Here is a 16,782-nt window from a genome sequence, read left to right as displayed (position 1 = left end):
CTGACAGTAAACTTCTGTAAACTATTTGGGTCATGGAACAACATCCTTTCTTTTAATGGGAGTTGGGGGCATGACGGGAAGGGAAAGAATGCTAAGTGTGAAATACAAAATACACTGGATGATTAAAGAGATAATTTCATTGAGGCTACTACAGTAGGGAGAACATTCATTAATGGGGGACATCTCCATGAAAAGGAAGGGGGCATGGAGTTTTATAGAGGCAGGTAAACAAGGGAGTCATCCACAAGACTTATGGGAGTCCTGAGAAGGATGAAAATGGGTCTTATCTGAGAATATATGAGAGTAGAGTAGTACTTTGAGGTTAGCCAGAATATAAAAGGATGGGGGAAACTCTTAACTGTTGCTGCCTTCCAGGAGCACAGGGCTCAGATAAAGTTCTGCATTGTCATCAGTACTCCTTAGAAGGTATTGGGCTGCTTGGCTAACCAGGTTCTTATACCCTTTTTGTGCAAGGGCAGAGCTGCCTATAGAATATTTCCAGCCAACATATATTTTTTTGAACATCACTGATTAGAACCAATTGTTCTGAGAAGAGTATTTTAGATAGGATGGCCACGGGAGGCCTCTCTGAGGAGGTTATTTTGGAACAGCCACCTGAACTCATTAAGTGAACAAGTCATGAAAGGGGAAGTGTATTCCAAGCGGAGTAACAGAAAGAGTGAAGACCACTAGGCACAATGATCATCTGGAAAATAAATTAGGCTACACAATGAGAACAAGCACAGACTATTTATTCAGAACTTGCTGTAGCTTGGGAGTCAGCAGCCACCATTACTTGCATTTGGCAGAGACTCAATGGTAGGTAGAAGAGTAGAATATCTTTGTCGTGGGAAAAAGGGATGGCTTCAGGTATGCTCTGATAGGAGGCTGTTGGCATGGTGAGGCTATAGGCAGGCTAACTAGAAACAGGGTATCCTATGTGATCGGCTAGTGCTGCATATTTGGCTTTCTCTGCTTGGTCCTAAGTTGGAAGTGGGGGCAAAACATAGGAAAGCTGTCAGGTACTAATCAGTCCTGGCTATTAGGAGCTGATTGTTACAGAGATTATTGTTTGGCTTTCTGGATTGGCTGTTAGAGACAGTAGTCTGGCTTCCTACAAATCTGATTTCTGGTTAGTTAATTGACTTCCTGGACTGGTTCCTGCAGTCTATGGGTCAGAGTTCTATTTTTTTTATAATACGATTTGGCCATTGTCTATATATTCGGTCTCTCAAGCATGATGTGTTTGAAGAACAGCAGGAAGGCTAGTGTGATTAGAGTAGAGGGAAGGAGAAATTGTTAGGAGATGAGGTTAGAGAGAGTGATAGAGAGTAGATCTGGTGGGGTCTTGAAATCCATGGTAATGACTTTGGTTTTATTCCATATTCCCTTTAGAATATTCTCAGTGGGGAAGTGACTTGAGTTGATTTAGTTTTAAAAGGTTACTTTTGCTATTATATGGGTAAAAGAGACCATAGAGAGATAAGAGTAGAAGCAGAGAGGCCACTAAGGAGATTATCGCCATAGTTTAGGTGAGAGAAGATAGTGGCCTAAACCAAAATGGTAGCTATGGAGGTGATAAGAAGCAGTGAGTTATTTGGACATGTTTGGAAGGTAGAGCCAACATGATTTGTTGATGGATTGGATGTATGTGAGAGAGAGCAATAAACAATATCTCCAATGGGTTTGACCTGAGCAAATGCTGCCATTACAGAGATGAAGAAAACCTTTGTGAATGTTTTTGTGCTCCTTCATTAAATCATGTTTTCTTATCCAGCACACATATGCTACTTGAGGGTAGCAATGGAGCCTACTCAAGTTTTCTTTCCATTGTGCTTATTAGAGGATTATATAGCACACAGACTTAAGTGACTATTGCTGACTGACACTGCTAAATAAATTGAACAAAAAATTTTAAAGTTTTGATTCTAGGCCACCAGGTGGCATTTCTAATTGGGATGCCTCTATTCTCTTTCTTTCCTCATTCTTTTGATAAGTAAAAGAAACACAGAACATTTAGCAAATCTTTAAGGGGTAAATTTACCTGCTTATTATTATTACAGTTATTCTAGGCAAAGTGGCCAGATGTTATAACTTGATATAGAAGAATATAAATATTTACATTCATTTGAACCCAGAGTTTAGAAAAAAAAAAACTATTCGCAGATTGTACTCCTGGAGAAAAGGAAACATCAATATCAACCAGAAAATTATAGCTGAATTACAGATTATATACAAATCTGTTAGTTGCATTCTCATTCTAAACTATTTGTTAAGTGCCCAGGTATGGAAGATTTTCTTCTGCTATGATATAAATCTGGATTTTTTGCTTCTTGTAAATCTGTAAATGCAACATAAGGACTACTTTTCTCTATTATTCTATCATAATACTCCTATTAATCATATTGTTACATGAAAATATTAGGGAATAGTAATGCTTGGTTAGTAATGGAATTTACATATGAAAGCAAGTGATGCATATTCAATTGCCTGTCTTTCAGAGTCTCATCATTATCACATGAGTCATTACTGTGTAACTACCTTGTTTTGATTGATTATATACATGAATCCAATATAAATGAGCATAGCTGTTAGGAAAGCTTCCTCCCATTACATCCTCATGAAATAGCCATCAATATATTTAAATTCTGCTTTTATAAATTTTTATATGGTATTCCCTAATTATCATATGATATGCATCTGAATGTAAGCAAGAGTTTTTCTTTATTATCTACATTTTCATCTTTTCTGCTTTCAAAATTGTGCTACAATATTAAGTTTGTATCACCATTTACCTTGATAGAACAACTTACCTTGATAGTAATAGTACATATAGGGGTAAATAAATGATCGAGCAAAGTGAATACACAGTTTAATAAACGACCAAGCAAAATGACCAACTATGACTAAAAGTAAATGGAGTCATTTGAACCCAAATATCTACCAGCAAATGAGAAAGATTATAAAATGATTGTTGAAAAACGGCCTGTTGCATAGCAAGAGTAAGGCAGTCTTGAAGCAAAACTGCCATAGTGATTGATGTTTGACTCCTGTAGACCAAGGCATTTTGCAGCGAAGTCAAGAAGCAATGCTTGTAGCATAGATAACCACTCAAGACAGAAACAATGCCCATAGATAAGCCTCCCCCATAAAGATGCCTAACTAACTTTCCCAGTGCAAAATTTTATAAAAGGGCCTGAGACATGACCAGTTGCATATGTTTCACCGTTTTACTGGGGAAAAAAGAAAAAAAAAAGCTCGCCATATAAAGAATACTTTCTGGGCCGGGCGCGGTGGCTCAAGCCTGTAATCCCAGCACTTTGGGAGGCCGAGACGGGCGGATCACGAGGTCAGGAGATCGAGACCATCCTGGCTAATACGGTGAAACCCTGTTTCTACTTAAAAATACAAAAAAACTAGCCGGCCGAGATGGCGGGCGCCTGTAGTCCCAGCTACTCGGGAGGCTGAGGCGAGAGAATGGCGTAAACCCGGGAGGCGGAGCTTGCAGTGAGCTGAGATCCGGCCACTGTACTCCAGCCTGGGTGGCAGAGCAAGACTCCGTCTCAAAAAAAAAAAAAAAAAAAAAAAAAAAAGAATACTTTCTGGAGGGCTGGTGTGGGGATCTATAGTCTCTCTGCTGCTAGAGACATCTCTCTGTTTGTAAGCCCCTATTAGATGTTTCTTCCAAGAAACTGGATTTATCAGCCTCTTTCTTCAACCTCTCAGCTTCCTTGGCCTTTGGGGGGTTGGTATGCATATACTGTTCACTGCAGAACAGTGGTACTAGGAGCCTATGCTACAAAGAACCATTTGTTTTCTTCCAAATTTATTATGATGTAACCCAAAAATAAAATTCTAAGGCCCCCCAACTGAGGCAGGAGAATAGGGCCTGGAGGCAGGGAACCTAAGGACTTCCTAGGACTAAATCAAATGGAAACATTTCAGCAATGACAGGAATGTGAATGGCTTTGTAGCTTCACTTCATCCTCTCCATTTACATAGGCCACACACACCAAGTAACATCATCTCCATTTACATAGGATACATACTGAGTAAATGTCTTTGTAACTTGACTTCATCCTTGGCATATACCAAGTAACCAATGGGAAACCTCTATAGGGTATTTAAACCTCAGGAAACTCTGTAAGGGGGGCCCTTGAACTACTTGCTCAGTCCGCTCCCACCCTGTGAAGTGTGCTTTCATTTTCAATGAATCTCTGCTTTTGTTTCTTCATTCTTTCTTTGCTTTATTTGTGTGTTTTGTCCAGTTCTTTGTTCAAAACACCAAGAACATGGACACCCTCAACAGGTAACCCAACCATCTGAATGGACTTCCTCCCGAGCCAGAGCTCTTGAAATTTAACCTGAGAGACTGTTTCAGGCCATGATGGGAAGTGGGGGTTGAACGGGTCTCATTATACCTCTCCAGCATTAACATCAACACAGACTTTAAGTGTGATAAGAAACATTTTACAACCTATTCTCTCTGAAGTCTGCTAGGTAAAAGCCTCATCTGCATAGCTAAAACTTTGCTCTCCACAATCCCTTAACTTAGACAGGTTCCAACTCTTTAGACAAACTCAACCAATTGTCAACAAGAAAATGTTTAAATTTACCTATAGCCTGGAAGATCCCACTCCACACCCCTTTCTGGACCAAACCAATGTATTTCTTAAATGTGTTCGATTGATGTCTTATGCTTCCCTAAAATGTATAAAAGCAAGCTGCACCCCGACCACCTTGGACACATGTTCTCAGGACCTCCTGATGGCTGTGTCACAGGCCATGGTCACTCATATGTGGCTCAGAATAAATCACTTCAAATATTTTACAGTGGCTGTTTTCATCAACAATGATTATCCTTCTTTGCCACACGTAACTTAAAAGCTCACTGATTTAGGCTGTGCTAAATCACAATATTCAGAATTCAACATTTGAAGAATGCAGAAATGATTCGGTAAGTAAATACGTAAAGAACACTGTTAGTGTCATATACGTGAACAACCTGTTTACTACAAGTAAACTCCCAGTAATAACGACTAAAATGTTCACAGTATATGTAAGTCTTTCGTATATTTTAGGTCCCAGCAGGGTCCAATTAAGATGAACTACATCTAGTTGAAAGTGAGAGTCGGTGGGCCAGGTCATGGACTTAGACCTTCCACTGAGCAGATCTAGCTATAAGCATCAGAGACAGTGCAGTATGAGAGTCAGAGTGCGACATTTAGCCATACAGTCACTCACCCAATATTACTGAATGTCTACTATGTGCCAGGGTTTGTGCAAGTCACTGAGGATGTACAGATGAGTGTCTTCCCTCCAGGAACTCATGTATATGCAAAAGAATGTATTGCAATGCAGGAATTTAATGCAAGAATATAGGGAATTATAACCACCAAAGTCATGCAGAGGAAATAGTTATTAACTGTATTCTAGGGAGAGATTAAGGAAAATGATAGACTTGAATAATGGGTATGGGCCAAGTTGTTTTAAAGGGCAAATAGCAGTATGCTGAGGATACAGAGGTGAAGGGAACTTTCCAGGATGGGGGAACAGAGTGTGACCTAGCTGGAGTGTGTTGAGAAAGAGAAAGGAGTGGGGTCTGAGGATTAAACAGAGCAAGCAAGGCGAGCAAAGTTTTTTACCCATGCTAAGGATTTTGAACTGATGTCTGATCATCATACAGTGACACTTGTGAGTAAACTTAGCTTTTCAGTGTCTCATTCTTAAGTATGAACATCCAGTCAAGGATCACCAGACATGACGAAATCTTTCAACATCAGAGCTGCACATACTTAAAGTGCACAATTGGAATATATATATATATATACATACATATATATATATATATAAACTTGTGTAAATAAGTACATGTAAGTATTTCATAAAACCATCCTCACAATCAAGATAGTAAACTTATCTACCACCCAAAAAGTTTTGTTAGGCCACCAGAAGCAGCTAGTCTTTTTTATTCTAGACATTCTAATAACTGTGCAATGGTATCTCATTGTGGTTTTAACTTACATTTTCCTAATGATGTTAAACAACTTTTTATGTGCTTATTTTTCACTCATACATCTTCAAAGAAATGTCTATTCAAATATTTTTCTAGTTTTTCAAATTGGGTAAGTTGTTATCTTTTTCTTCAGTTTCGAGAGTTCTTTATGAATATTGGATTTGTCAGTTACATTCTTTGCAAAGATTTTCACACAGTCTGTGGCTTGTTTTTCATTCTCTTATCAGTTTTTTTTTTTTGAAGATCCAAAGTTTTTAATTTTGATGAAATCCGATTTATCATTTTTTCTCTTATGGATTGTGCTTTTGTTTTTAAGTTCAATAAATCTTTTCTTATCCCATGGTAACAAAGATTTTATTCTATGTTTTGTTCTAGAAGTTTTAGGTTTTACATTTAGATATAAGGTCCATTTTGAGTTAATTCTTGTATATCATGCAAAATACGGACATCTGATTGTTTCAGCAGCATTTGTTAAAAAGGCTTTTCTCTCTCCACTCCTTTGATTTTGCATGTTTGTCAAAAATCAGTTGTCCATATAGGAGTGGGTTTATGTCTGGACTCTGTTATGTTTCATTAATCTATTTGTCTACTTTCATGCCAATAACACACTGTCTTTATTCTGCAGCTTAAAATATATATATTTTATTTTAATTGACAAATAGTGCTGCAAAATCAGATATTACCCCCAATTTTATTTTCAGAATTCTTTTGGCTATTCTAGGTCTTCTGCATTTCCTTATGATGTTTAAAACCTGCTCATCAATTCCTAAAAAAAAAAAAAAAAAAAAAAGTCTGCTGGGATTTTGATTGGGATTGTGTTGAATTTACAGATCAATTTTGGAAAGAGGTGACACCTTAACAATACTGAGATGTCCAGTCCATGAACAAGGAATACCCATTTATTTATGTTTTGTGTAATTTCTTTCAAGCAATATTTAGCAGTCATCAGTGTACACATCTTTCACATCATTTATTAGACAGTCCTAAAGATTTCATATTTATTTATATTATTATTTTTTAAATTTCAATTTCCAGTAGTTGTAATTGTATACAAATATAATTGATCTATATTGATCTTGTGTTCTGCAACCTTGCTAAATTCATTTATTAGTCTTAGTAGATGCTTTTGGTAGATTCTATCAGATTTTTTGCATAGGCAATCATGTCATCTGAAAATATAGTTTTACTTCTTCCTTTCCAATCTGGATGTCTTTGTGTATTTATTTTTTCTTGCTTGATTACATTGACTAGAATGTTGCATAAAAATGGAAAAGCAGACATTTGCCTGTCTTATTCCTGATCTTAGGGGTAAAGCACTTCATCTTTTACCATTAAATAGGATGTTACCATTGATTTTTTGGAAGGAGAACTGTATCAGGTTGAGGAAGTTCCCTTCTCTTCCCAGTTTGTTGAGTGCTTTTATTATGACCTGCTATTAAGTTTTGTAAAATGCTTCTTCTGTGTCTGTTGAAATAATCATATATTTTTTTCCTTTTTAGTTTTGTGAATATTGTCAGTTACATTGATTTTTAAAAAACTGCTCATCCAAACTTGCATTTCTGGGATAAAACCCATCTGGTCATGATGTATTCTATTTTTCACATATTGCTGAACTCAGTTTGCTAAAATTTTGTTATAAATTTCTTCATAGGCCGGGCGCGGTGGCTCACGCCTGTAATCCCAGCTCTCAGGGAGGCAGAGGCGGGAGGATAGCTTGAGCCCAGGAGTTCGAGACCTGCCTGGGTAATAGAGCGAGACCCCGTTCTCCACAAAAAGGAAAAAAAAAAAAGACAAAAAAAAAAAAAATTTCTTCATAATGTGAAACGGGAAAGGTTCCTTTGTCCCCCTCGCAGGGCATGCGATGGGGATGTGGCTTGCGTCTAAAGTGCCCCACTGCTCAAACCTCCAGGGAAGCATACAGACTGGCAGGCTGTGGGATTCCAATCCCACGGCAGTGTCTAGGGTTGAATGTTTACAGCTGAAGCCCCAGTGGGAGTGTGTTACAGGGTGCTTTCTAAGGTTGCTATTTATAGACAGCTTGTGTTAGCTCAGTTAGACCCTCTACCTTGTCGCAAGGACAGAGGGCTTTCTGTATCCTGGGGTTTCTCGCCTTGGTGTACCGGAAGAATCAGATCACACCTGGGCTTTGAGAATGAGTACAAGGTTTTATTGAGTAGAAGCAGCTCTCACCAGATGGGGGAACCAGAAAGGAGATGGTTTTCCTCTGGAGTTGGGCTGGTTGCCTGACTTTTCTCTGACTGTTCTGGCCAAACTCGACGTCGTTCCATCCGTTGATGGCCTGCCAGTCCCGTCAGCATGCTCTTCTGCTGGTGGACTCTCCATGACCAGCTGCTTGTGTCTTCTTCCACCAATGAGTTCCTCACGATGTCCAGCCTCTTCTGTGTCTACCTACTAGGTTCTCAGGTTTTTAATAGGCCCAGGATAGGGGCGTGACAGGCCAGGGTGGTCTTGGGAAATGCAACGTTTGGGCAGGAAATGCCTGTCCTCACATGGGTCCGTGGGCTGAAGCCCTAGCTAGGGACCAGTCTTTCTCTACCCAGCATTTCCCTTCCCCACTTCTGTATCATTTAAAGGGACCACACCCTTCCCTTCCCAGCACTCCCATATCAAATGTTCATGAGGATATTAGCCTACAGTTTTCCTGTAATGTCTTTGTGTGGTTTAAGTATCAAGGTAATGATGGCGTCATCGCATGAGTTGGGAAGTGTTTTCTTCTTTTCAATTTTTTGGAAGAGTTTGTGTAGAATTGTATTATTTATTTATTTTTATTGTTTTTGAAACGAGGTCTTACTCTGTTGCCCAGGCTGGAATGCAATGGTGCAAACACAGCTCACCGCAGTCTCAACATTCCTGGGCTCAAGCAATTCTCTCATTTTAGCATTGTGCCACCATGCCTGGCTAAATTTTTAACTATTTTTCTAGAGTCGGGATCTTGCCATGTTGCCCAAATGGGTATTACTTACTTTTTAAAGGTATAGAAGAATTTACCAGTGAAGCCATATCGACCTGGAGATTATTTGTGAGAAGGGTTTAAACTATAATTTTAACTACTCTCTCTCTCACACACACAGACACAGACACATGCATACACACACACCATAACATGTATATAGGTTGCTATTTCAGGTTATCTATTTCTTCTTTAGTAAGCTTTGATAATTTACATCTTTTAAAAAATTTTCCCATTTCACCTAATTCATTAAATTTGTGGGAGTAGAGTTGTTTAAGATATTCCCTTATTATCTTTTTAATATCTATAGATCCTGTCATTATGTCCCTTCTCTCATTCTAGATATTTGTTTAATTTGTGTCTTCTCTCTTTTTTCCTGCGAAAAATCTGGCTAGCAGTTTCTCAATTTTATTGATCTCAAATAATTCACCTTTGGTTTTATTGACTTTTTCAGCTGCTTTTCTGTTTTTTATTTATTTCACAGGTTTCTGCTTTGATCTTCATTATTTCCTTTCTTCTGTTTCCTTTAGGCTTCATTTGTTCTTCTTTTTCTAGTTTTCAAGATAGAAAATGATACTATAATTTGAAGCTGTTCTTTCCTAATATAGGTATTTTTTTTATAAGCACAGCTTTAGTAGCATCCTGCAATTTTTGATAGGTTGTCTTTTCATTTTTATTTAGGTAAAATCACTTTCCAATTTTCTTTTTGATTCCTTCTTTGATCCATGCATTATTTAGAAGTGTGTTATTTCATTTGCAAATATTATGGGAATCCCCAAAGATCATTTTGTTATTAATTTCTAATTTAATTCCATTATGATCAGAGGACATACTATGCAAGACTTGGATACTTTTTAATTTATGGAGGCCTGTTTTATAGTTCTGAATATGGTCTATCTTAGTAAATATTTCCTGGGTTCTTGAGAATAAAGTGCATTCTAATGTTGTTGGGTGGAATATTCTATAAAAGTCAATCAGGTCAAGTTAGTTGATAGTTTTGTTCAAATCTACTATATATACTTGCTGATTTTTCTACCCACCTGTTTTGTCGGTTACTGAGAGAGAGGCATATAGATTCTTAGATTATCATCATGGGTTTGTCTGTTTTTCCTTGTGGTTCGATTAGTTCTTGTTTCATCCATTTTGAAGTTCTGTTATTCAGTCTATAAACATTTAGGATTGTTACATCTTCTGGATAAATTCACACCATTATCATTATAAAATGACTTACTTTATACCTGGTAGTATTATCTGTTCTGAAACCTACTTTATCAGATAATACAGCCACACCAGCTTTCTTGCGAATAGTGTTAGCATGCTATATCTTTTTCTATCCTTTTACCTTTAGCATATTTGTGTCTTTATATTCAAAGTACATTTTCTGCAGGCAGAATATAATTGTGTCTTAATATTGTATTTAATGTGACAATCTCTGCCTTTTAATTTGGGTGTTTGGACCATTTACATTTGTATGACTGTTGATATGGTAAGGATTAAGCCTGTAATCTCATTGTTTATATTTGTCCCATCTATTTTTTCCTTCTTTTTCCTTTATTTCCACCTTCTTTTGGATTAATCACATTTTCTTTGTGATACCATTTTATTTTCCTTGTTGGCTTAGTAGTTATAAAAGTTTGTTTTGTCATTTTAGTGGTTGCTTTAAGGTTTATAATGTATACATTTAACTTGCTATAGTATATCTCCAAGTGATAATATACCATTTCACATATAGTATAAAAACCTTACCATTATATATTTGTATTTCTTTCTCCCAGTCTTTATGCTACTGTTGTCATGTTTTACTTTTATATATGTTCCAAATCCCATAATACATTGTTATTATTTTTGTTTAAACAGTCTTTTAAAGAGGTTGAAATAAGAAAAAAGTCTTGTATACTTACCCATATAGTTACCAATTCCTGTTCTTTTCTGTTTGCTCTTTGTTTAAATCAGTATTTTCATCTGTTTTGTTGTCCTTCTGCCTGATAGATGTCCTTTAATATTTCTTGTAGTGGACATCTGCTGCTGATTTCCTTCAGGTTTTGTATGCCTAAAATGACTTTATTTTGTATTTGAAAAATATATTGCCAGGTATAGAATTCCAGGCTGACAGATTTTAAAAAATACTTTAAAGATGTCCACTATCTTTTCCATAGCATTTTTCTCTGACAAGAAATCTGACATCATTGTTATCTGTTCCCCTTAACAGACAGGTTTGTCTGCTTTTAAGATTTTCTTTTTGTCACTTATTTTGAATAATTTGATTATATGAATCTTAGTGTAGGTTTCTTCATACTTACTGTGCTTTGGGTTCCTTGAGTTTTTTGTATTTGCGAGTTTATATTTTTTATTAATGTTGGAGATTTTCAGCCATTATTTCTTCAAATGTTTTTTTTTTTTTTTTCCCTCCACACCCTCAGAGATTCCCACTGTGCATATACGAGGTCATTTACTGTTGTCTCATAGTTCTCTAATGCTCTTTTCTTTTGTCAGTATTATTTTTTCTATGTGTTTTGTGTAATTTTTATTGCTATACATTCAAATGCACTTATCTTTTCTTCTGTAGTGTCTAGTCTTCCATGAATCCCATCCTGTTATTTATTTATTTATTTTTTTCCTTCTCAGACATTATCTTTTTATCTCTAGAAGTTCAATTTGGGTCATCTTTTTAATATATTTTGTATATTTATTTAATTTGTTAAACATATTAAGTTACATTATAATAAGCATTTTAATGTCCTTGTCTAATTTTAATATATCTGTCATGGGTCAATTTTGATTGGTTGACCTTTTTTCACTTCATTATGTGTCATATGTCTCTTTTTCTTTGTATACCTAGTACTCTTTGATTCAATGTTAGACATTGTGAATTTTAACTTTTTGGGTGCTAGATATATGTGTGTCCCTATAAATCTTTTTGAGTTTTGTTCTTGGATGCAGTTAAGTTGCTTAGAAACAATTTGATTCATTTAGGTCTTATTTTTATGGTGTATTAGGTGGGTCCAACGCAGAGCTCAGACTAGGGCTATTTTTTTTCACTACTAAGGCAAGCCCTTCCTGGTACCCTACCCAATGCCCTGGAGTTATTGGTTATTCTAAACTCACTGGTGGGAATAGGCACTATTTCTGGCCCTCTGTGGGTGTATGACATTTTACCCCGTAGTATAATTCTTTCACATTGCTCTTTCCCTGGCCTTAGGTAGATTTTTCTCATATATGCACTGATAAGTATTCTGCTGAATACCTGAGGGGAGCGCTCTGCATGTATCTGGGGTTCTGTCTGTGTTCTCTTAGCTGTAGCTCTATTAGTCTCCCTGAACTCTCAGCTCCATATCCTCAACAAGAGTCCAGTAGCCTTCACCTTAATACCTCCTTCCTATGCCATGGCCTGGAAAATATCTTAAGGGAGTAAACTAGGGTAATCATAGAGGTTACCTAATTTGTTTCTCATAGCTCCAGACTAATGTCCTTCATTTTCTGAGGTCTAGTGCCTTTAAAAGCATTATTTCATATATTTTATCTGTTTTTATTTTATTTTTTGCTTGTTGCAGCTAGGAGAGTAAATTTGATTCCTGTTACTCCATTAGCTGGAAACAGAAATCCTGGTTAATTTTAAAAATTATCTACATGTGTTATTTTATTTATCATTTAATAATGAACATTTCCAAACATAGAAAAAATTAAAGCATTGTACAATACGCATCTGTATGCCCACACTCTAGATTCTACAATTAGCAATTTGTTCTATTTGCTTTATTATATAACTGTTTATTCATCCATTCACCAAAACTTCTTGTTTGTTGAAGCACTTCAAATTGAAAATATCAATATAATTCACCTTAAGCACTTCAGCATGCACATGATTAATTACACTCTAATATTTGTTTTTGGCTGTTTGTCAAGGAAAAAGATACATATATTCAAATGCACAAATCTTAAGTGTGCCAATTAACAAATTTTGACAAATTAAAAACCTATGTAATACTATCTTCCATCAAACCACAAAACATACTTATCACCCCAGAAATTTTCTTCCTGACGTTACCAGTCAATTCCCCCACCTTCCCAAAAGAAACCACTGTTTAGATATTTTCACAATAAAAAGTTTACTTTTTTTAGGAATAGCACTGTCATATAGAAATATAATGTCAGCAAAAAACAGGGCCACATGTGTAATTTTACATTTTCTACTAGCCATAATTCAAAAGGTGAAAAGAAACAGGTGATATTAGTTTAAATATTGCATGTTGCATTTTGATTCCAAAATGGCAGGGTAGAAGCAAGTTGACTTTACTCCACCCACCCCGCCCCCCAAAAAAACCCGAGAACCAATATACAGGTACCAAGTTTCTCACCAGGACTATCCCAGAGCTCAAATACGAGGAGGAGATAGTTCCCATGGCCATACAGAGGTGAAAAAACTCTAAGCAGATAGTAAGAGAATAGGATTTCCATATTCACAATGCCTTTCCATTCAATCTACCCTGCACCACAGGCATGGAAAAGTTTGCCGTGATTCATGGTTTCTGCACTGGAAAAGGTGAGATAGAGGTAGAAAATCAGCTTCCCCAGCATCTTGGGTTCCTTGGCAGGAGAGCTGTCCCTGCTTCATCCCATGGAAAGCATTAGGAATGCCTAAAGAAATAAATATCCCCAAGGAAAATTGGAAACCAAAAAAAGAACAGGAGTAGCTATGCTTATATCAGATAAAAATAGACTACAAATTAAAGACTGTAAAAAGAGACAAAGAAGGTCACTATGTAATGATAAAGGGGTCAATTTAGCAAGAGGATATGACCATTATAAATATTTATGCACCCAACACCAGAGCTTCCAAGTATACAAAGCAACCATGCATAGATTTAAAGGGAAAGATAGAATACAATACAATAACAGAAGGAGGCTTCAACACCCTCCTTTCAGTAGTGGACAGCTCATCCAGGGAGGAAATAAACAAAGAAACATTTGAAGTACACACTAGACCAGCTAGGCCTAACTGACATTTACAGAGCATTTCAAACAACTGCTGTAGAATACACATTCTTTTCATCAGCACGTGGAACATTCTCCAGAATAGATCCTATCTTAGGCCACATAATAATTCTCAGAAAAATTTAAAAGATAGAAATCATATCAATTATCTTTTCTGACCACAATGGAATAAAAGTTGCAATCAATTACAACAGGCACCTTAGAAACTTCATGAACGTGTAGAGATTAAACAACATTCTCCTGAACAGCAACTGTATTAATGAAGAAATTAATAAGGAAATTTAAAAATTTATTGAAACAAATGAAAATGGAAATACAACATACCAAAATATACGGGATATAGCAAAAACAGCACTAAGAGGGACCTTAATAGCAATAAATGCCTATATCAAATGAACAGAAAGATTTCAAAAACCTATCAATGTACCTCAAAGAACTAGAAAATTAAAAAAATCAAACTTAAAATTAGTAGAAGGAAAGAAATAATAAACATCAGAGAAAAACTAAAATTTAGATTAAAAAACAATACACCAGCACTTTGGGAGGCCGAGACGGGCGGATCACGAGGTCAGGAGATCGAGACCATCCTGACTAACACAGTGAAACCCCGTCTCTACTAAAAATACAAAAAAAAACTAGCCGGGCGAGGTGGCGGGCGCCTGTAGTCCCAGCTACTCGGGAGGCTGAGGCGGGAGAATGGCGCAAACCCGGGAGGCGGAGCTTGCAGTGAGCTGAGATCCGGCCACTGCACTCCAGTCCGGGCGACAGAGCGAGACTTCGCCTCAAAAAAAAAAAAAAAAAAAAACAATACAAAAGCTCAATTAAACCACAAGTTGTTTTTTTAAAAAAAGATAGGCCGGGCGCGGTGGCTCAAGCCTGTAATCCCAGCACTTTGGGAGGCCGAGACGGGCGGATCATGAGGTCAGGAGATCGAGACCATCCTGGCTAATACGGTGAAACCCCGTCTCTACTAAAAAATACAAAAAACTAGCCGGGCGACGAGGCGGGCGCCTGTAGTCCCAGCTACTCGGGAGGCTGAGACAGGAGAATGGCGTGAACCCGGGAGGCGGAGCTTGCAGTGAGCTGAGATCCGGCCACTGCACTCCAGCCTGGGCGGCAGAGCAAGACTCCGTCTCAAAAAAAAAAAAAAAAAAAAAAAAAAAAAAAAAAAAAAAGATAAATAAAATCAGCAAACCTTTAGGAAGACTAAGGAAAAGGAGATACTATATAAATCAATAAAATCATAAATGAAATCTGAGACCACAGAAATACAAAGAACCATTAGATACTACTAGGAACAACTATATGCCAACAAATTGGAAAACCTAGAAAACATGGGTAAATTCCTGCACGCATATAAGCTACCAAAATTGAACCATGAAGAAAAGGATGTGGAAGAAACGGACTCCCCCCACACACTATTGATAGGAATGTAAATTAGAAGTAAACAGCTATTAGGAAGTAAACAGAGATTACGGGAAACTATAGAGAGGTTCCTCAAAAATCTGAAAACAGAATCACCATATGATTCAGTAATTCCACGACTGTGCATATATCCAAAAGAAAGAAAATCAATATATTGAAGAGATATCTGCACTTTTGTGTTTATTGCAGCACTATTCACAATAGCCAAAATATGGGTTCAACCTAAGGGCCCATCAATGATTGAATGTGAGAGAGATATATATATATATATACACACACACAATGGAATATTATTCAGCCATAAAAAGAATGAAAGCATGTAATTTGCAGAAACTTGAATGGAGCTGGAGGTCATTATGTTAAGTGAAATAAGCCAAGCACAGAAAGACAAATATTGCATGTTCTCACTCATACATAGGAGCTAAAAAAAGTGCATCTCATGAAGATAGAGAGTAGATTGGTGGTTATCAAAGGCCAGGAGTATGGGAGAATGAGGGAATAAAGAGAGGTTGATTAATGGGTACAACATACAATCTGATGGAATAAATAGACCTAGTGTTTGATAAATCACTAGGGTGACTATAATTTACAAGAATCTATTGTATATTTCAAAATTGCTAGAAGAGAATAATTGGAATGTTTCTAGCATTAAGATATTTGAAAGCTATTTAAGGTGATAGATATCATTTATACTGATTTGATCTTTACAAATTATATAAATAAATTATCTGGTATACCTCAAAATATGTACATCCATTATGTATCAATAAAAAATAAAATTAAAATATTGCATTTTATGTAATCTAATATATCCCCAAAGATGATCATTTTCAACATGCAGTTAGTGCAAAAATTTTGAATGATATATTTTACCTTTTTTATTTTATTTTATTTATTTATTTATTTATTTATTTATTTATTTATTTTTTTTTTTTTTGAGACGGAGTCTTGCTCTGCCTCCCAGGCTGGAGTGCAGTGGCCGGCTCTCAGCTCACTGCAAGCTCCGCCTCCCGGGTTCACGCCATTCTCCTGTCTCAGCCTCCCGAGTAGCTGGGACTACAGGCGCCCGCCTCGTCGCCCGGCTAGTTTTTTGTATTTTTTAGTAGAGACGGGGTTTCACCGTATTAGCCAGGATGGTCTCGATCTCCTGACCTCGTGATCCGCCCGTCTCGGCCTCCCAAAGTGCTGGGATTACAGGCTTGAGCCACCGCGCCCGGCTATTTTACCTTTTTTAATATTATGTCTTTGAAATCCAAAGTGCAATTTATACTTATAGTACATCTTAATTTGGACTAGTCATATATCAAGTGCTCAATAGCCACATGTACCTACTAAATACCATATTGGACAGTAGAGTTCTAGAACTTTATATAAATGT

Source organism: Rhinopithecus roxellana, chromosome 7, assembly GCF_007565055.1.
Source record: "Rhinopithecus roxellana isolate Shanxi Qingling chromosome 7, ASM756505v1, whole genome shotgun sequence".
In the NCBI taxonomy this organism is placed as follows: domain Eukaryota; kingdom Metazoa; phylum Chordata; class Mammalia; order Primates; family Cercopithecidae; genus Rhinopithecus; species Rhinopithecus roxellana.
The sequence above is the reverse complement of the archived record's forward strand: the minus strand, read 5'-3'. Positions refer to the sequence as shown.